At 42.4% G+C, this 19074-nt stretch overlaps 1 non-coding gene across 1 annotated transcript; it reads left to right on the top strand.

Annotated features, from left to right (window-relative positions):
- Positions 1–14936: 14936 nt before the first annotated feature.
- Positions 14937–15124, top strand: LOC119866459. Its single transcript, XR_005380216.1, has one exon. It is a non-coding gene; the product is annotated as a U2 spliceosomal RNA (small nuclear RNA).
- Positions 15125–19074: the final 3950 nt, after the last annotated feature.

Raw genomic sequence — 19074 nt, 5'->3', positions numbered from 1 at the left:
GGGCTGAAGGTAAGTTGCAACCAGAGCCTAAAATACACACAAGTTCCTGTCCTTCCAGAGCCTGGTAGTTTAATTCTTCCTTTGATTCTTTTTTTTTTTTTTTTTAAGATTTTATTTATTCATTCATGAGAGACACAGAGAGAAAGAGGCAGAGACACAGGCAGAGGGAGAAGCAGGCTCCATGCAGGGAGCCGATGTGGGACTCGATCCTGGGACTCCAGGATCATGCCCGGGGCTGCAGACGGCATTAAACTGCTGAGCCACCCAGGCTGCCCTCTTCCTTTGATTCTGCAAGCTGTCCTTCCAACACCCCTGCCTTCTCCCCTTCCTTTTCCCCTCACCTTAGCCAGAATCCATTTCTGTTGCTTACAACCAAAGAAGCCTGATGGTAAAACTTTAACTGCAGTTTTGCAAAAAAAGAAAAAAAGTAAAGATACAGAATAAATGGCTTTTTTTTTTTTTTTTAAGATTTTCTGTATTCATGAGAGACACAGAGGGAGAAGTAGAGACAAAGGCAGAGCGAGAAGCAGGCTCCATGCAGGGAGCCCAATATGGGACTCGATCCCAGGACTCCAGGATCACACCCCGGGCTGAAGGGAGGTGCTCAACCACTGAGCCACCCAGGCATCCCAAAAGTGGTTTCAATCATAAGGAAGATGAGCTGCATTTTAGAGTTTGATGGCAAGTTGGGAATAATAAGAACTGATTCTTTTTTTCCAGTTTATGTGCTACCATTAACCAGCTGAGAATCCTTGGTGATGGTACTAAACCTCTTTATGCCCAGTCAGCAAACAGAAGTAGTGTGTGGATTCAGATTTGGGTTTGTGTCACAGTGTAAGTAAGTAAGAGCATGGGTCGTGCGTCAGACTGCCCGCATGTCCTGGCTCTCTCCCCACTTGCTTCTTACCTTCCGGGACCTCAGTGTCTTCAGCTGGCAGGTGGGGAGGTAATATCTCCTAACATTATGGGGATTATTAAATAATTAAGGCACCTAGCATCGTGTTCAGGCTTCATCAATGGTAGTTCCTTTCCCTTTTTATTTTTTGGCTAAAACGTGAAATCCACATATTTTACTTGATGCAACTTCTTTAAAAAAATACAAAAGAATGGGAATGCCTTGACTTTCTGAACTTCTGAATTAAATGACCCCTAACCCCCACCCCTTCCCACCCACCTGCAAACAGCCCTACTAGGAGAGAGCTGAGTTCCTCCATAAGACTCTAAGTTCCGGTTCATTGTACTGTGGACCCCAGTGCTTCCCCAGTCAGCTGTCCCTGCACTGAAGTACTCTCTCAGCCCATAACCATTTGCTGGGTGGAAAGAGATGGACCCAGCCAGGTGTGTAGCAATGACCATGTGCCCAGAGCAAGCAGACGTGGGACTTGCCCCATAGCAGGAGTTGACTGAGGAGAAAAATAAGAGAAAAAAATTTGGAGAAGAAAAAAGAGAAAAGAATATTTCACTCTCCCATCCCCAGCTCAACCTAGCCTCAAACAGCTGGCTGTTGCTCAAACAGCTCCACACTCACTCCCATCCTCCCTACTCCCACACCCTTGAACCTTTCTCTTCCCAGGGTGACTCTTTTGGCGTGGTAATTTGCTAATGGCTAATAGGAGAACACTAGAGGTGATATTCTAAGGCTCCTAGGCAGCAATTTCATTTTTAGTAGTGACCTTGGGGAGACAATGGCTCTGGGTACTGGAATTGTGAAATGTTGGAATAATCATCTTCATAATGGAGATGAATTCTTTGCAGTTCTGCCAAAAGGTTACAAGGTTACAAGGTGGCATGAATTTTTCAAAATTCACGTGTTGAAGCCCTAAGTCCCAGTGTGACAGTATTTGGAGATAGGGCCTTTAAGGAAGTAATTAAGGTCAAATAAAGTCATAAGAGTGGGGCCCTAAGCCAATAGGACTTGTGTCCTTGTAAAAGGAGGAAAAGACACTGGGAAACATGCGCTCACTGAAAATGCCATGGGAAGACACAGAGAGAAGGTGGTCATCCACAAGCCAAGAAGAAGGGTATCATAGGAACTGACCCTACTGGCACCTTGATCTTGGACTTTTAAGCTACGGAATGGTGAGAAAATGAATTTCTATTATTTAAGTCCCCAGTCTGTGGAATTTTGTTGTGGTAGCTTAAGGAGAATAACACAGATGGCCAGGGATGATCCAGGAGCTCCCTATCAATACGCTAAGGGGTCGGAAAATAGTGCCACAGACAAATGTTAGACATCTTTCTGGAGCTTCAGATTCATGGTGCAATTTCTGGGAAACATTATTTTCATATTAAAATAAACAGATTCTGAGATATAAACAAAATTTACATGGCTTTTTAAGCAAACCATGATATAGCACAGAAATTGCCCCTCTGCAGCAGACCTCTCTGCTTTATCAATCTGCATCCAATCAGGAAAAAGGGCACTCCAGTGCAAGAAGCTGGTTTCACGAGCATTGTAAGAACCAAGGAGTCAAACAAGGGATAATGAGTCAATTGAGAAATGTGCAGAAACCATGGCCCCTGCTAGTGTTAGAAGGACATGGGGACTGGGTGATGTTCCCAGGCTCCCAGAGTTGGCATGATGGCTGGTGTTTGGCCAGGAGAAGGGGGAGCCTCCTGGGGAAGGATGCTGGGACCATGAAGTGAGACATCCAGCTAGCAATGGAGTCATGTGGGAGACTCTGTCTTTGTGGGGCATTGGGCTTTTGTAGGAGGAGGAACACTCTGGCTTCTTCCTTCTTCTCACTCTCCAGGTTTCCATGGTGCCTCCCATTGGCTAGAGGGCAAGGGAGCCTGGGACACGTAGTTCCTTAGTGCCATAAGAGGCAGGGCAGATAAGGCTTGGCAAGTAGGTACACTGTGATGGAAAAATCTGGGAAGCGCTGGTTTAAGGAACTTCTTCGAAGCCTAGGGAAAAGATGAGGGATATCTCATCATCTGCTGGTCAGGTTACCTCTTCAGGCTCATTTACCTTTTTTTTTTTTCCCTTTAAGATATTAATTTATTTATTTGAGAGCCCGAGCAGGGGAAAGGGTAGGGGGAGAAGGAGAGTGAGAGGGACAAGTAGATTTTCCATTGAGCAAGGAGCTGGACTTGGGGCTCAGTCCTAGGACCCCCAGACCACCACCTGAGCCGAAGGCATACACTTAACCAACAGAGCCACCCAAGTGCCCCTAGTCTCATTCAGCTTTGACACGGAGAAACTTTACCTGGTGAATCTCTCTAGAAGTTGTATGTCTGCTTGATGTCATGATCCACCTATGACTTCTGTGTTCACACGAAAGCTTGGCTTCTCTGTTTTTGCCCATTTCCAGCTCCTATCCTCTCGAGTCAGGGCAGTAATTCTTCAGTTACTTGGGAATGGCTATGGCAGTCAACTGTTCTAATTATCCTGGTATTACAAGCAGATGGGGGTATTGAAAAGGCATTTGCCAATTCCTGGAGTCTCCCAGGTTCCTCTGGCATGTTATGCCTCTGTGGTTTTGCTTCTGCGGATCCCTGGCTGCTTCTGCCTATCCAGATCCTACTTATTCTTTGAGGCCCTGGCACATGCCTTTCCTAGGAGTGACTGAACCCTCTCTTCCTCTGGGCTTCTTTGGCACGTTGGTTTTTTTCTCTGCTTGGTTCCCACTTTTGTCCTCTTTGTTTTTAGAATGTTGCTGACAAGGCTATCTCTGTAAGTGAACTGGATTTTCCTTGTCCTGGAGGGCAAGGACTGTGTCTTTTCATCTTTATAGCCTCTGTGGTGCTTGCCTTGCACTAGCACATGATTTTGTCTATTGAAATTAAGTAGGGAGAACTTTGTATGATTTTAAAGATGGAGTCTGTTACAAACTGAATGTAAGTCCACCAAAATGTCTATATTGAAATCCTAACCTCGGACGCAATGGTATCAGGAGGTGGGGCCTTGCAGGAGTAATTTGGTCATGAGGGTGGAGCCCTCATGAAAGGGACTGATGCCCCTAGAGAGTTCTCTCCCTTCCTGCCAAGTGAGGACACAGGGAGAAGGCGACCGGGGAAGTGGACTCTCAACAGATACTGAATCCACTGGCACCTTGACCTGGGACTTCGTAGTTTCTAGAACTGTGAGACATACATTTTTTGTTGTTTATAAGCCACCCAGTCTGTGATCTATTTGTTAGAGCAGCCTGAACAGACTAAGACAAGGTCATTTCCCATAACTCTTGCTCTGCGTTCTATAGACCAGAGCGTTACATGGACTGCCACTGTGCAGTGGTGGCCAAACGCTTCACAATAACTTGTTGTGGGGTCAATAACTAAGTCTGGGGGTACTGTTTACCTGAACCAGATCCTCTCTCTATTTTCAGTTCTCTTTACTCCTCTTTGCTTTCATCCTAGCAAATTAAAAATCACGCAGAAGGGATCTTACCCATTTTCTAGCTTGGATAAAGGTGACTTTGAGTCTTAGTAACTGAGGGTTCAAAAAGCAAGGTTAAGTGGTATCTGGGCAGCTCTGACTTTTTATAATTTTTTAAGATATTCATTTATTTATTTGAGAGAGAGAATGCCAGTGAGGGAGAGCATGAGCTGGGGCAGGGGCAGAGGGAGAAGCAGGTTCCCTGCAGGGAGCCCAATGCAGGACTCAATCCCACGACCACGGGGGATCACGACCTGAGCTGAAGGTAGACACTAAACCAAGGGAGTCTCCCAGGCGCCCCTAAATATCTGACTCTTGATCTCAGCTCATGTCTTGATCTTGGGGTTGTGAGTTTAAGCCCCACATTGGGGTCCACACTGGACCTGGAGCCTAAATAAAAAAAAAAAAGATCAAAAAGGAAGATAAAATCTGTTGAAGTGCTCAGGCCATTGTGGCTAGAAGACAGAATAACTTCACCAGGAAAACTCACCTGTAATAGGGGAACTAGAATCCTTTTCCTGACCTGCAGAACAATCATTGGTGAGTCATTATTAACTTGGTCTTATTAACTATAGTCACCATGCTGTACGTTAGATCCCAGGTAAAACTCTAAGTCGATTTAAGCTGAGATTCACAATTTTTATGATTAAATTGATTTTTATATTTGTTAAGTTCAGTTTAAAGGAGAGCTCTGAGTCACCTGAGAGGCACCAGCGCACCTTGGTGACTGGGAGGCTTTTCCCGGGCCTGCCTGAACCTTAGCCTTCAAGTGCATGGCTTACCTGTGCTCCCAAAGCACCCTGCAGGTGAGCACTGGATGCTACCTGGAGAGACTAGAAATAGCTAGGGAGCATAAAGTGGAGAGCAAATTCCCCTTTACTCTGATGTAAATCTGCTCTCCCCCGACTGGCTGATCTCTTGCTTGTTCCTACTATTTGATTACTTGTCTGGAACCTGGTTAATAGCTTTTTCTTTTCTTATTCTTTCTTTCTATCTTTCTTTCTTTCTTTTCTTTTCTTTCCTTTTTTTTTTACTTGTTCAGATAACACTCTGATATCATCTTCAAAGGCCAAATGTCTGCAAGAAAAACAAGACAATATCTAATAATTTACTGGTTTCTGCCTCTGATTAATAATTTTGGACACTTTAACCTATGAGGTCTCTTATTAGGAAACTCCAAGTTTTCATTAGAAAGGACAGGGTGATTTGTGTATTAAGAAGGGGTGAGTAAAAAAAAAAGAAGGGGTGAGTAGTTACTCTTAATTTTTTCTGTGAACACTCTAATGTGTAAGGAAAGGAAATAAACATGATCAAGAAGTATCTGACCCAGTAGGTATTTTATTTGTTTGTATTTTAAGTTGTTTTATTTATTTTATTTATTTTTTAAAGATTTTATTTAGGGGAATTTGGGTGTCTCTGTCGGTTAAGAGTCTGCCTTTAGCTCAGGTCATGCACGGTCTCAAGGTCCTGGGATGGAGCCCTACATTGGGCTCCCTACACAGTGGAGAGTCTGCTTCTCCCTCTCCTCCCTATTTGTGCTCTATCTTTCTCTTAAATAAATACAATAAATCTTTTTTTTTTGAAAAAAAAAAAAGATTGTATTTATTTATTCATGAGAGACACAGAGAGAGAGGTAGAGACACAGGCAGAGGGAGAAGCAGGCATCCCTCAGGGAGCCTGATGCGGGACTCGATTCCTAAACTTCAGGATCACCCCCTGAGCCAAAAGCAGAGCTAAACCGCTGAGCCACCCAGGCATCCCAATAAATAAAATCTTTTTATTTTTTTATTATTTATTTATTATTTATTTTTTAAAAGATTTTATTTATTTATTCATGAGAGACACAGAGAGAGAGGCAGAGACACAGGCAGAGGGAGAAGCAGGCTCCATGCAGGGAGCCTGACATGGGACTCAATCCTGAGTCTCCAGGATCACACCCTGGGTTGAAGGTGGCACTAAACTGCTGAGCCACCTGGGCTTCCCCCAATAAATAAAATCTTAAGAAAAAAATAGAGTTCCCTTAAATAGCAAAGGAACCACCAAAGTTACATGGCCTAGGAAGCTGACTTGAGATAACTTGTCTTTGTTAATCTGGAAAATATATCAGAAAACTTCACAGAGTGAAGCGGGTGCTTTTCTAAAGCTTTCTCTGTGCTGTTCCAGAAACTAATGCTGGAAAGAATATCAGTAGCTTGTGAAGTCTTCCAGAAGAAGGAGCCCTCATCATTGCTGATGAACAAAACCCACAATGGTTTCTTAAGGATATCCTTCCTAGCTTCTTTCCTCTGCAGTCAGCCAAAAGGACATGGCTCTGGCTGTTCACTAGCATTAACCACCCTTGCCTTTTCCTCTGGGGTCAGACTGCCTGGTTTGAGTCCTGGGTCCACCCTGGGCCTCTTTCTTCTACCATGTGCTACCATTTAGGAGAAAGTGGGCTGACAGACCAAAACCATAGCCCTTGTCATCAGACCAGGTCCTTGTGAATCTTGTCAGCTCACAGGATATATCAGCTATCTATTGCTGAGTAACAAATTGCCCAAAATGTAGCAGCATAGAATAAATATTTTCCCCCCAGTTTCTTAGGGTTAGGAATCCAGATGTGGCTTAGGTGGTGATTCTGGCTCAGGATTGCTCATTAGGTTTAGTAAGGATGTGGACTGGGCTTGTAGTCTGAGCTTAGAAGTGACATCCCACATTTTTGCCCCTCTCATGGATGAAGGATTCAAGGCCCAGAAAGGTGAGGCAGTTTACATAATTGCCTCCATCTTGTCCTTGCAGACCTAGCCTGATCATTTTCTGGAGACTGTTCTGCAGGGTAGAGGTAAGGTTTCAGGAGCTTGACATAGATGCCCTGTGCTCAGACATGCTGGCTTACATCACCAGTTCTAAGAAAATGCTGTAAGTATAACCAGGCAGTGTGGCATGGTGGAAGGAGTGGCTGCTTTAGACTCAGACAGGAATGGTTTCAAATCTAGGCTCTTCTACTCATTATCTCTGTGATTATAGTCATGTCACTTAAACTCAGGGAGAGAGTACCTTACAGTGCTGTTGATGTATAGAAATGAGATCCGTGAGAGTGGCAGCAAATATGACAGACCTGGCACTGTGTTGGTGGTATAGTGGTGAGCATAGCTGCCTTCCAAATATGACAGACCTCATTCTACAGTTTGTTTCTTGAAAATCTCTTTTAGATCTTTCCTTCCTGTTCCTTTAGCCATGGTCCTTACCAGCTTATGGCCTAGTCCCAGACACACAGTCTTCCAAACTTGTGTTGGTTCTGCACCTTTCTCCTTCCTCTTTCTCTTTCCTTCTCCACACTGGCTGCTTCTTGCTCTGCTGTGTGCACCAGGCTGATGTTCCTCTACCACTCTCTGCTTTCAGCAAGCCATTCTCTGTTCCTGTACTGCCTCTCAGTTGCCTGTGGCATGAAGTATAATTCCCCTGCACACCCACCTGTCAAGGCTCCTCACGGGCCTTACTTCCCCTCCCTGATGATCCCAGGGACCACACCACTCTCCACTCAGAGTGGCCTCTTTTCTGCTCTCATACTCCTGAGCTCTGGCTCATTATTTCCCTCAGCTATGGTGACCCCTCCCACATTGATGAGAATCACGTCCCGACTTTAATGCCCAGACCAAACACCGCTTGCCATAAACACTTTTACTGCCTTTGCTTAACTCACTTCAACGGCAATTATTGACCATTTGTTACGTGCAAGGAACTGTGCGACAGGAGAGGTCATACAGCCAGGCAAAACACACAGCATACATTTTACATGGGTATTTTTTTTTTAAGATTTATTTGTTTATTTGTTTATGATAGACAGAGAGAGAGAGAGAGAGAGGCAGAGACACAGGAGGAGGGAGAAGCAGGCTCCATGCCAGGAGCCCAACGTGGGACTTGATCCCGGGACTCCAGGATCGCGCCCTGGGCCAAAGGCAGGCACCAAACCACTGAGCCACCCAGGGATCCCCTACATGGGTATTTCTAAGGAAAAAAGTATTTTTTGAATGGCCTTTGATCTGGGATTGGAAGGAGGGTCAGGATTTTTCTAGGGTGAGGTAGGAAGGCAGAATGCAGTACATCTGTTGGGTGCAATTAAGTTTTAGTTGCCTTTTTTCAAGAAATGCTCCTCCTAAAAAAAAAAAAAAAAAAAAAAAAAGGAAAAGAAATGCTCCTCCTAACCAGCATGTGTCCCCGACATAGGGAAGGGTTGCAACAGCCATGTTTGTATTGATGAGACCCTAGTTTCCCAAGCCATGGATGACATTTGACCCAAGCTACCATTCAGTCTTCCTATTTGTGAATTGAAGTCAAGGTTCATCGGTGTTGGTAAGTCCCTACCCTTGCAACTGAAAACGTTGAACTTGGAAATGTGGAGCAGCGATCCTCTACCATGTGCCCACCCTGCAGGAGAAGAGAAAGAAGAAAATAAATATTTAGAGAAGAGAAGATGGGACCAGGGGCTACAGGGAAGGCCAGCATTTTACAGGTCCAGGTTCCAAATCCATTTGAAGCTTGACCAGATTTTGGCTGTGAGGTTTGTGAGATTTCTTCAAATTCTTGTAATAAACTCTACATTTTAAAGACATTTTTTCTTTTTTTATACCCAATGTGGGGTTCAAACTCACAATCCTTAGATGAAGAGTCACATTCTCTACTGACTGAGCCAACCAGGCATCTGAAGCTTTTACAAATAAGACACAAAGTCCTAAACCATGGGATTTCTACAAAGAGGCAGAGTCTGAGATGTCCCATTTCCAGAGTGCAAGGGGAGGAGTAATTGGCCATCAGGCTGAAAGGATAGGTTACTGTAGACACATTGTGTCAGGCTTTTTTTTTTTTTAATTTTTTATTTATGATAGTCACACACACAGAGAGAGAGAGGCAGAGACACAGGCAGAGGGAGAAGCAGGCTCCATGCACCGGGAGCCCGACGTGGGACTCGATCCCGGGTCTCCAGGATCGTGCCCTGGGCCAAAGGCAGGCACTAAACCGCTGCGCCACCCAGGGATCCCCCTGTGTCAGGCTTTAAATGCCATATATAGAAGCTGGGAACTACTTAAGAACTACTGAGTTTTGGGAAGTTTAGGTGGCTCAGCGGTTGAGGTCTGCCTTTGGCTCAGGGCGTGATCCTGGAGTCCTGGGATCAAGTCCCACATGGAGCTCCCTGCATGGAGCCTGCTTCTCCCTCTGCTTGTGTCTCTGCTTCTCTCTCTGTGTCTCTCATGAATGAATAAATAAAATCTTTAAAAAAAAAAAAAAACTACTGAGGTTTTGTGTAGACAAATAATTTGTAATTTCAGAAATGGGCTTTGGAAGTCCAGATGGAAGCACTGATACATAGTTTTGAAATCCAGCTGGTAAATGATAATATTTTCTAGCTATATTTCTAGACCTTGGACAAATTACCTAATATCTTGGTTTTTGCATTTGTAAAATGAGAATACTAATGCTTAGCTCATAAGATTTGGGGGAAATTATATGGAATAAATGATAATAGATTGTCAAATACTATGCACTCATGGTAAGTAGTATTATTTTTATCTTTCCTTTCTCTAAATTCCTGTGACACTTATATCCAATACTATGCACATTAGCCTTATTTATTTTTAAATTATTTCAAGTATGCTGATTTTGTCTCATAATCAGATCAAAAGCCTCCATGAAATAGTAACATCTTATACTGTTTTTATATTTCTCACGATTCCTATATGAGCTTCCAGGCCCAGATATAAAGAATTAAATATTCTGATTGATTGCTTGTTGGCAGCACCAAAACCACTCTGTTCTGGCATTTAGTGGCTGATAAACATTTCCACATGTTGACTTTTCATGAACTGATGGTCTGGGTTTGGGGCTTATCAGAAAAATGACCACATCACTGAAGCCACTTCCCAAATTACAAGATTTAATGAGCCAAGGAAATTTAATTATTCGCCAAATGTATTTTCTGGTTTAGATTATGACTTGATGGCAGCAGTTGTTACCACCAAATCTTTTGGAAAAATTATACACAGATACAAGTAGACCTATGATTTTATCCATCCATTCACATTAAGAGTCTACTATAAGGGCCCCCCCGGGGGGCTTAGCAGTTGAGTGTCTATCTTTGGCTCAGGACATGATCCGGGGCCTAGGGATTGAGTCCCACATCAGGCTCCGTGCAGGGAGCCTGCTTCTCCCTCTATGTCTCTGCCACTCTCTCTGTGTCTCTCATGAAAAAAAAAAAAAAAAAGAATAAATGGGGACGCCTGGCTGGCTCAGTTGGTGGAATGTGCAGCTCTTGATCTTGAGTTTGTGAGTTCAAGCACCATATTGGGTGTAGAGATTACTCAAAAATAAAATCTCAAAAAAAAAAAAAATTCTACTATATGAAAGGTATTGAACCAGGCAAGTCTGATGCACAGATATATGCAGAATAGGATCTCTACCCACAGAATGTTTGCAATCTATCTGGGGAGTCAAGCCATGGAAATAAATAATTATAGGACAGCATGTGATAAGTATAATAAAAATAGTGGAAAGTCTGACAGAGCTTAAGGGAACTGAGTAGTCAGGAAAGGCCTCCTTGAAGAAGTAGTATGTACATAAGGTTTTGAAGGATAAGTAGGATTTAGGATTTCAATAGCCAAAGTTGGGTGGAGAGCCATCTTAAGCTGAGTGATGTGAGTAAAGACACATAGGCTGAGGAAGTGAAGGTGTCTAGAACATGGGTGTGTGTAGAAGTAGAGGGGGAGAAAGGGGAGACGGTTAGGAGCCAGAGCCAGGAAAACCTTAAATGCTGAGTTATGGATTTGGATTTTATATATTAGATAAGAGAGAGGTCCTGAGTTTTCCTGAAAAGAAAAATCTTGGGACATTTTTTGTACAATCTGTGATTAATTGATGGTGATGTGCAGGTAAAAGAAACCTAAAGCAATTGGAAAAGTATGAGGTCAGATAGGCTGAAATTGGGGGATTGCATTAGAAATGGAAGGGATATAGATAAAAGATTATAAAGGGCTCATTAACTACTTGGATGGACATGGAAGTCTTGGAAGACATCAAAGAATATGTTTCCCTGAGACGATGAGTCAGGATCTGGGAGTGTTGATTTTGGTGCTATCGAGACAACCAAGTCGGTATCTGGTAGGCACTGAAAGTATGGCTGGAGCTCAGGAGAAAAATCAGAACCAGTGTGGAGTCCACAGTTCTTCCCATACAATCCCTTCCACAGGAAGGATTACATACCTAAAAAGGAGAGAGAGAAAGAGAAAGAGAGAGAGAGAGAGAGAGAGAGAGAGAGAGAAATTATGTAGAGGAGAAAAGGTAAATAGACAAATTTTGAGTCACATTTAGGGAATTGGAAGAGGAGCCAAAGAAGGCAACAGAGAGAATTCAAATATAAAGCAATGACAATGAATTAAGTGCCTATCATTTTCTAGGTACTATTCTAAGTGTTTAAAATTTATTCACTCATTTAATTCTCACAATAACTTGATGATGTAAGTACTATCACTTAAGCTCTCTGAGAGTCAGAGAGCTTTGCCTGAGCCCACTCAACAAGGCACAGAGCCCAGAGTCAAACCCCAGCAGTTTGACTCCACATGTCTTAATTTAAAAAAAAAAAAAAATTTTTTTTTAAGTAATCTCTATACCAAACATGGGGCTTGAATTCCAGATCCCACGATCAAGAGTTGCATACTCTCCTGACTGAGCCAGCCAGGATCCCTGTGGTGAGAGTAGAGTTCTTAACTTTGTTTTGCCTTTGAAGTAATGATACACGGTTAGGTCACTGAAATTAAAGGATATTGGAGTTTCAGGGAGAAGGTGATCAAAAGTCGCCAGTGTTGATGACAGATCATGGAGAATGAGAATCATTACCATGAAGCAAAACCTGGGAGGGATATTGTAAAACAAGGCTCTGATTTCTCAATATCATGTATGTACAAGCACATATTCTGCACTGGACTGATACCAGCCTAACTCCCTTTAACAAGGTTGATCAAGGATGACAAGAAGGTTTTCACTCAGGTGATTGTTCTGGAAATAAGGTGGCTAAATGCATTAGTCACCGGCCTTCCCTGTCATCCTCTTAGATCCATTAAACCCATTCAACCTGCCATTCAGGTGGCTGGAAAAGAATGCAAGCCAAATCCCAACTGTCTCTCAAGCAAGCCTTTAATAAAGGGCCAGAGTAACTTAATGAAAGCTTCAGTTCTCCTTTTTGGCTGAGGCTAAATAAAGGTGGGGAAGGGGATCTTACAATCAAGAGAATTTAAATAGGGCTTGAAAAGCACTGAGACAGGATGCCTGGGTGGCTCAATGGTTGAGCCCCTTTGGCTGAGGGTGTGATCCCGGGATCCAGTGTCAAGTCCCACATTGGGTTCCCTTTGAGGAGCCTGCTTCTCCCTCTGCTTGTGTCTCTGCCTCTCTCTCTGTGTTTCTCATGAATAAATAAATAAAATCTTTAAAAAAAATGAAATCTTTGCAACAGCATAGATGGAGCTAGAAAGTATAATGCTAAGCGAAGTAAGTCAAAGACAAATACTATATGATTTCACTAATATGTGGAATTAAAAAAATAAAACAAACGAACAAAGGATAAAAAGAGACAAATCAAGAAACAGACTCTTACCTATAGAGAACAAACTGGTGGTTACCAGAGGGAAGGTGGGGGGGGGGGGGGGGACAGGTGAAATAGGAAGAAGGGATTTTTTTTTAAAGATTTTACTTACCCATGAGAGACACACACAGAGAGGCAGAGGTAGAAGCAGGCTCCCTGTGGGCAGCCCCATGTGGGACTCGATCCCAGGACCCCAGGATGACAACCTGAGCCAAAGGCAGATGCTCAACCCTTGAGCCACTCAGGCGTCCCGGTAGAGGGGATTAACAGTACACTTATTTTGATGAACACTGAGTAATGTATAGGATTCTGAATCACTATATTGTTTTTTTTTTAATTTTTATTTATTTATGATAGTCACAGAGAGAGAGAGAGAGAGGCAGAGACACAGGCAGAGGGAGAAGCAGGCTCCATGCACTGGGAGCCTGATGTGGGATTCGATCCCGGGTCTCCAGGATCGCACCCTGGGCCAAAGGCAGGCGCCAAACCGCTGCGCTACCCAGGGATCCCTGAATCACTATATTGTACACCCGAAATACACTGCATGTTAACTGTACTGGAATTAAAAACTTAAAAAGCAAAAAACAAAAAATAAATAAAAATAAAAACTTAAAAAACAAATAGATTTTATTTTCTCCTGTTTAAAAAAGAAAAAACAAAAAAAAACAAACAGAGTAGACAGAGAGGTCATTCTGTAAAATATAGAACACCAGAGAAGAAAGCAGATTTGAGGAGGGAGGGAAATGTTAGTACATATGTTAAATTTAAGTCAATGAGCAGGGAATATTCAGACCTGCAGTTCAGCAGAAAGCCCAGGACTAGCATACCCATTTAGGAGGCATCAACAACTAACTATCCTTTGAAACTTTGGGAGTGGATGAGGTCATCCAGGGGGAATGCAGAAAGAGAGGTAGGTGGAGAACAGGGCCCTTGGGAGCAGCTGTTGATTGGCCTCCGTGGAAATTGCAAGAGGAGCTGAGTGCTCATCTCTTTTATGGATTGTTATTCTCATTTCCTCTGGCTATGCTGACACTGTTGCTTCTCTATTTTCTTCTGGGCAAGCAACCCAATTTTTGATAATTCTCTAAAAGGCTATGCAAATCTAACTTGCTATTAATACTGTTATTTCATTGTCCCAATTGCTTAGCTGGTACCTGAAAGCCTTCAACAACATACCCTCTGCCACCTTCAGCAAACCCTTTGGTAACACTTTGTTGTTTAAAAACGTAGCTCAAGGGACCCCTGGGTGGCTCAGTCAGTTAAGCATCCAACTCTTGGTTTTGGATCAGGTCATGTTCTCAGGGTCAGGAGATCAAGCCCTTGATGTGGGGGCTCTGTGATCATCAGAAAGTCTGTTTAAAGATTCTCTCCCTCTGTTGCACCTCCCCTCTCAAATAAATAAATAAATCTTTAAAAAATAAAATAAAAACTGGGGCACCTGAGTGGTTCAGCGGTTGAGCAACTGCCTCCGGCTCAGGTCACGATACCATGGTCCTGTGATGGAGTCCCACATCAGGCTCCCTGCAGGAAGTCTGCTTCTCCCTCTGCCTACATCTCTGCCTCTCTCTGTGTCTCTCATAAATAAATAAAATCTAAATAAATAAATACATACATACATACATACATACATACTTAGCTCAGGTGTCTTTCCTGCCTGCCTTACCCTGGGCTGATATCCATCATGGAACTTAACACTTCACAATAATTGCCTGATTTTTTTTATCTGCTTCCCTAGCTATACAGAAAACTCTTCAGGGCAGGAATTTCAGTTTATCTGTCTTAGACTCTCCAGCACCTAATACAGACCATGACACTTAGGCATCTGAAAAATGGCTATTGAATGAATGACTTTGAGTTCTAAGAGATTTATTGACAGGGCTACTATACATTCCAGGGCACTCTTGGTTTACACCTGTTGTTCTGGCACAGTTATTAATAATTACCCATTTCATCACTTCTCAGCCTTTGGCTTAGATCAAGTGTAGTATCTGTTCCTATCACTTTAATATCTGATACATCCTCTATCCATGGACATATTAAATAGATTTTTGGAGAACGGAGATGGAAAAGGAGCTTGTTCTGTCCACTCCACACATCAACCAGGTTATTATAGTACTTTCAGGAATGGTGGCCCCCTCAGAGACAAAATAATAATAATAATACAATCTTATAATTATACAGGAATAATTATGTTGTATATTAATTATATATTTCACTATAGTAACTTCATATTTATTATATTAATTATATTTTATTATATATTAATTATATATGTTATAATATGTATGTATAAGATTATATTATTATTATTCTGCCTTTCAATATCAAAAGTGCCCTCATTTGCAAGATAAAGTATGCAGTTACATTATTTATAGAATACCCAATTGTCATAGCTGGTCCTAACTTTTTTTTCTTAAGAAAAATTAAGATTTATTTATTTATTATAGACATAGAGTGAGAGAGAGGCAGAGACGCAGGCAGAGGGAGAAGCAGGCTCCATGCAGGGAGCCCGATGTGGGACTCGATCCTGGGTCTCCAGGATCACGCCCCGGGCTGCAGGCGGCGCTAAACCGCTGCGCCACCGGGGGTGCCCTGGTCCTAACTTAAAAAATAAATAAATAAATAAATAAAAATAAAAAATTTAAGATTTTATTTATTTATTCATGAGAGACAGAGATAGATAGATAGAGAGAGAGAGGCAGAGACACAGGCAGAAGGAGAAGCAGGCTCCACGCAGGGAGCCCGACGTGGGACGCAAACCCGGGTCTCCAGGATCAGGCCCTGGGCTGAAGGCGGCGCCAAACCGCTGAGCCACCTGGGCTCCCCGGTCCTAACTTTTGGTAGGTGTCTTCATTTATAAGATACTTCTACCAGAGAAACCAGCAGACACAGCAGATTCTGTTACTAGTTCTAGTCAACATTAAGTAACGCAAATCACTTTTCTGAAATTTTGAGGCAGAAATGAGACACCAGAGTTACGGGAAAGAAAGGGAATTCATGCAGATCTTTACATTCCTAAACTTCTTTCAAAACCAGCAAGCTATAGAATCAATATAAAAAACGATTGGCACAAATAGAACAGTGCGGTGCTGAGAACCAAGAACTGTAGGATTTTATAGATATAAGAGGCCTCACAAATTAGGCAACTACAATAGTTCATTGTATAAATGAGGAACTGAGGCCCAGAGAAATTATGTTGAACTGACCAGTTATAAAATTCAGTTAAAAATGGGGCTAGACATAAGGATAATCAAATGTAACAAAAACAGAAAAAGAAAACTCAAAACTAGACCCACATATATGCAGTTATTTGATTTTCAATGAAGGTGCCAAAGCAATCCTATTAGGATATTATTTTTAACAAAGGGTGCTGGAACAATTAGGAGAAAAAATGAATCTGACCCCCTACCTCACACCATTCACAAAGGCTAATTTGAAAAGGACTAGAGACCAAAGTATAAAAAATAATATAACCATAGGGGTGCCTGGGTGGCTCAGTTGGTTAAGTATCTGACTTGATTTTGTCTCAGGTCATGATATCAGGGTCCTGGAACGGAGCCCCATGTCAGGCTTAGTGCTCAGCAGGGAGTCTGCTTGAGGATTTTCTCCCTCTTCCTCTGCCCCACCTCACTCGTACTCTTTGCAGGCATGATCTCTCTCTAAAGTACATAAATAAAAAACACATATTATTGTGTTTATAAAAAACACAACAACAGCAACTATAAAAAAAGGTTCTAAAAAAAAAAAAAGGTTCTAGAGGTTCTAGAGGGATGCCTGGGTAGCTCAGCGATTCGGCGTCTGCCTGCGGCTCAGGGCATGATCCCAGGATCTGGGATCAAGTCCCACATCGGGGTCCCTGCATGGAACCTGCTTCTCCCTCTGCCTGTGTCTCTGCCTCTCTCTCTGTCTGTGCCTTTCATGAATAAATAAATAAAATCTTTAGGAAAAAAAAAAACAAAATAAAATATTTTATTATAAGAAAAACACATGCTTATCTTTTTTTTTTTTTTTAAGATTTTATTTATTTATTCATGACAGACACAAAGAGAGAGGCAGAGGCACTGGCAGAGGGAAAAGCAGGCTCCATGCAGGAAGCCCGACTTGGGACTTGATCCCAGGACTCCAGGGTCATGCCCTGGGCCAAAAGCAGGCACCACACCACCGAGCCACCAGGGGATCCCCAACACATGCTTATCTAAAAAAACTTAGAAAAGTAGAAAATTGAAAAACTAGAGCTATTCTTTTAATTTTACACTTACAAATAATATTTTCTTATTGTAAAAGTTCTGTTTATTTGTGAAACTTTTGGAAAATAGAAGTGTAAAGAAGAATTTTTAAGTGGTGATTATTTTTCTTTCTTTCTTTCTTTCTTTTTTTTTTTTGTTAAAGATTTAAAGGATCTTGACCTGAGCCAAAGGCAGATGCTCAACCACTGAGCCACCCAGGCGTCCCTCCTTAGGCACCTAAGGACAGTCCCTTACCTCCCATCCCTGGATTTTGTGTGTGTGTACATAGTGTCCTATGTGAGAAGGATGCACCAGGTTCTGTGTGAGAGATGGTGTGACGTAATAAAAAGAGCTGGCCTTAAAGTCATCCTCCTGGCCCAAGTCTGAATCAGACACTGATGCTTCTTGGCTGTGCTTTTTTAAAAATCACTTTATTGAGACTTAATTTATATACTATACAAATCATGTATTTAAACTGTGCAATTAAATGGTTTTATTACATTCACAGCGTTATGTAACCATTGCTGTAATCAATTATAGAACATTTTCATCATCCCTACAAGAAATCTCATACCCATTAGCAGTCATTCTCCTTTTCCCCAAACTTCTCCCCTCACCACTCTACCCGCCTGAGGAAACCATTCATCTTTCTGCTCTAGTTTTGCCCATTCTGCTGATTGTGTATTCTTGAAAAAATTATTTAACCTCTTTGAGCCTTAATTTCTTCTTATGTATAAAGGAACATAATACCCTTCATATATGCAGCACATAGGAGGCATTTAAAAAGTTCTTTCCTCCCCTTTCATCATGGGCCTTAAAGGTACTTGAGACACTCATCGTGGGTCTTGAGGAATTGGAAGCACAGAGGGGTCAAGTGACTTGCTCTGCTTACACAGCAGGTAGGTAAGTGGTGAAACTGAGTTTCAACCCAGGCAAGCTGCTCCAAAGCCTGTACACTCTATGGGACCCCAGCATATCTCTCCAGTATGAACCAGCCCTTACCTGCCATCAACTACAATCCTGGATAGAAGGCCTGCTGCAACTCAAAGAGTTTGTCCAGTTCAGAGCTATTCTTTAATAAAGTATTTCTAGTCCACAGCCACAGTCTAGATCACCTGGAAGACATTTGTTTCCAGGCTATCTGGTGTAGGAGTCTGAGTGACTTCGAGGAATTCAGATGGTGGTCTATGAATTCAAATCAGGGACATATGAAGTTATTTGTTTCTCTATCATGTCACTAACCACAAAGCCACTCTGGGATGAGAATACCCCATTATTTCCAAGTAGTGCACTTAGTGAAATGCCTTTATTATTGCTTACTAGACTCATTTCTTGATACAGCATACATCTTCTACTTGCCTTACTACTGAGAATCCTTTGTAGTTCATTTCAATTATGTATCTGGGGATGTCTGGGTGGCTCAGCAGTTGAGTACTTGCCTTCAGGCCAGGGTGTGATCTTGGAGTCCCAGGTCCCCATGGGGCTCCCTGTATGGAGCCTGCTTCTCCCTCTGCCTCTGTCTCTTCCTCTTCCTCTCTCTCTCTCTCATGAATAAATAAATAAGAATCTTTAGGGATCCCTGGATGGCGCAGTGGTTTAGCGCCTGCCTTTGGCCCAGGGCGCGATCCCGGAGACCCAGGATCGAATCCCAAGTTGGGCTCCCGGTGCATGGAGCCTGCTTCTCCCTCTGCCTATGTCTCTGCCTCTCTCTCTTTCTCTGTGTGACTATCATAAATAAATTTTAAAAATTTAAAAAAAAAAGAATCTTTAAAAAAAAAGTATGTATCTGTCTTCTACTGATTTTTCCAAGCTCTTTGAGGACATTGTCCATAACTGTTATACCCCTGTGTTCCTTTAAATTA

The sequence above is a fragment of the Canis lupus genome, chromosome 27 (assembly GCF_011100685.1).
Source record: "Canis lupus familiaris isolate Mischka breed German Shepherd chromosome 27, alternate assembly UU_Cfam_GSD_1.0, whole genome shotgun sequence".
In the NCBI taxonomy this organism is placed as follows: Eukaryota; Metazoa; Chordata; class Mammalia; order Carnivora; family Canidae; genus Canis; species Canis lupus.
The sequence above is the reverse complement of the archived record's forward strand: the minus strand, read 5'-3'. Positions and strand labels throughout refer to the sequence as shown.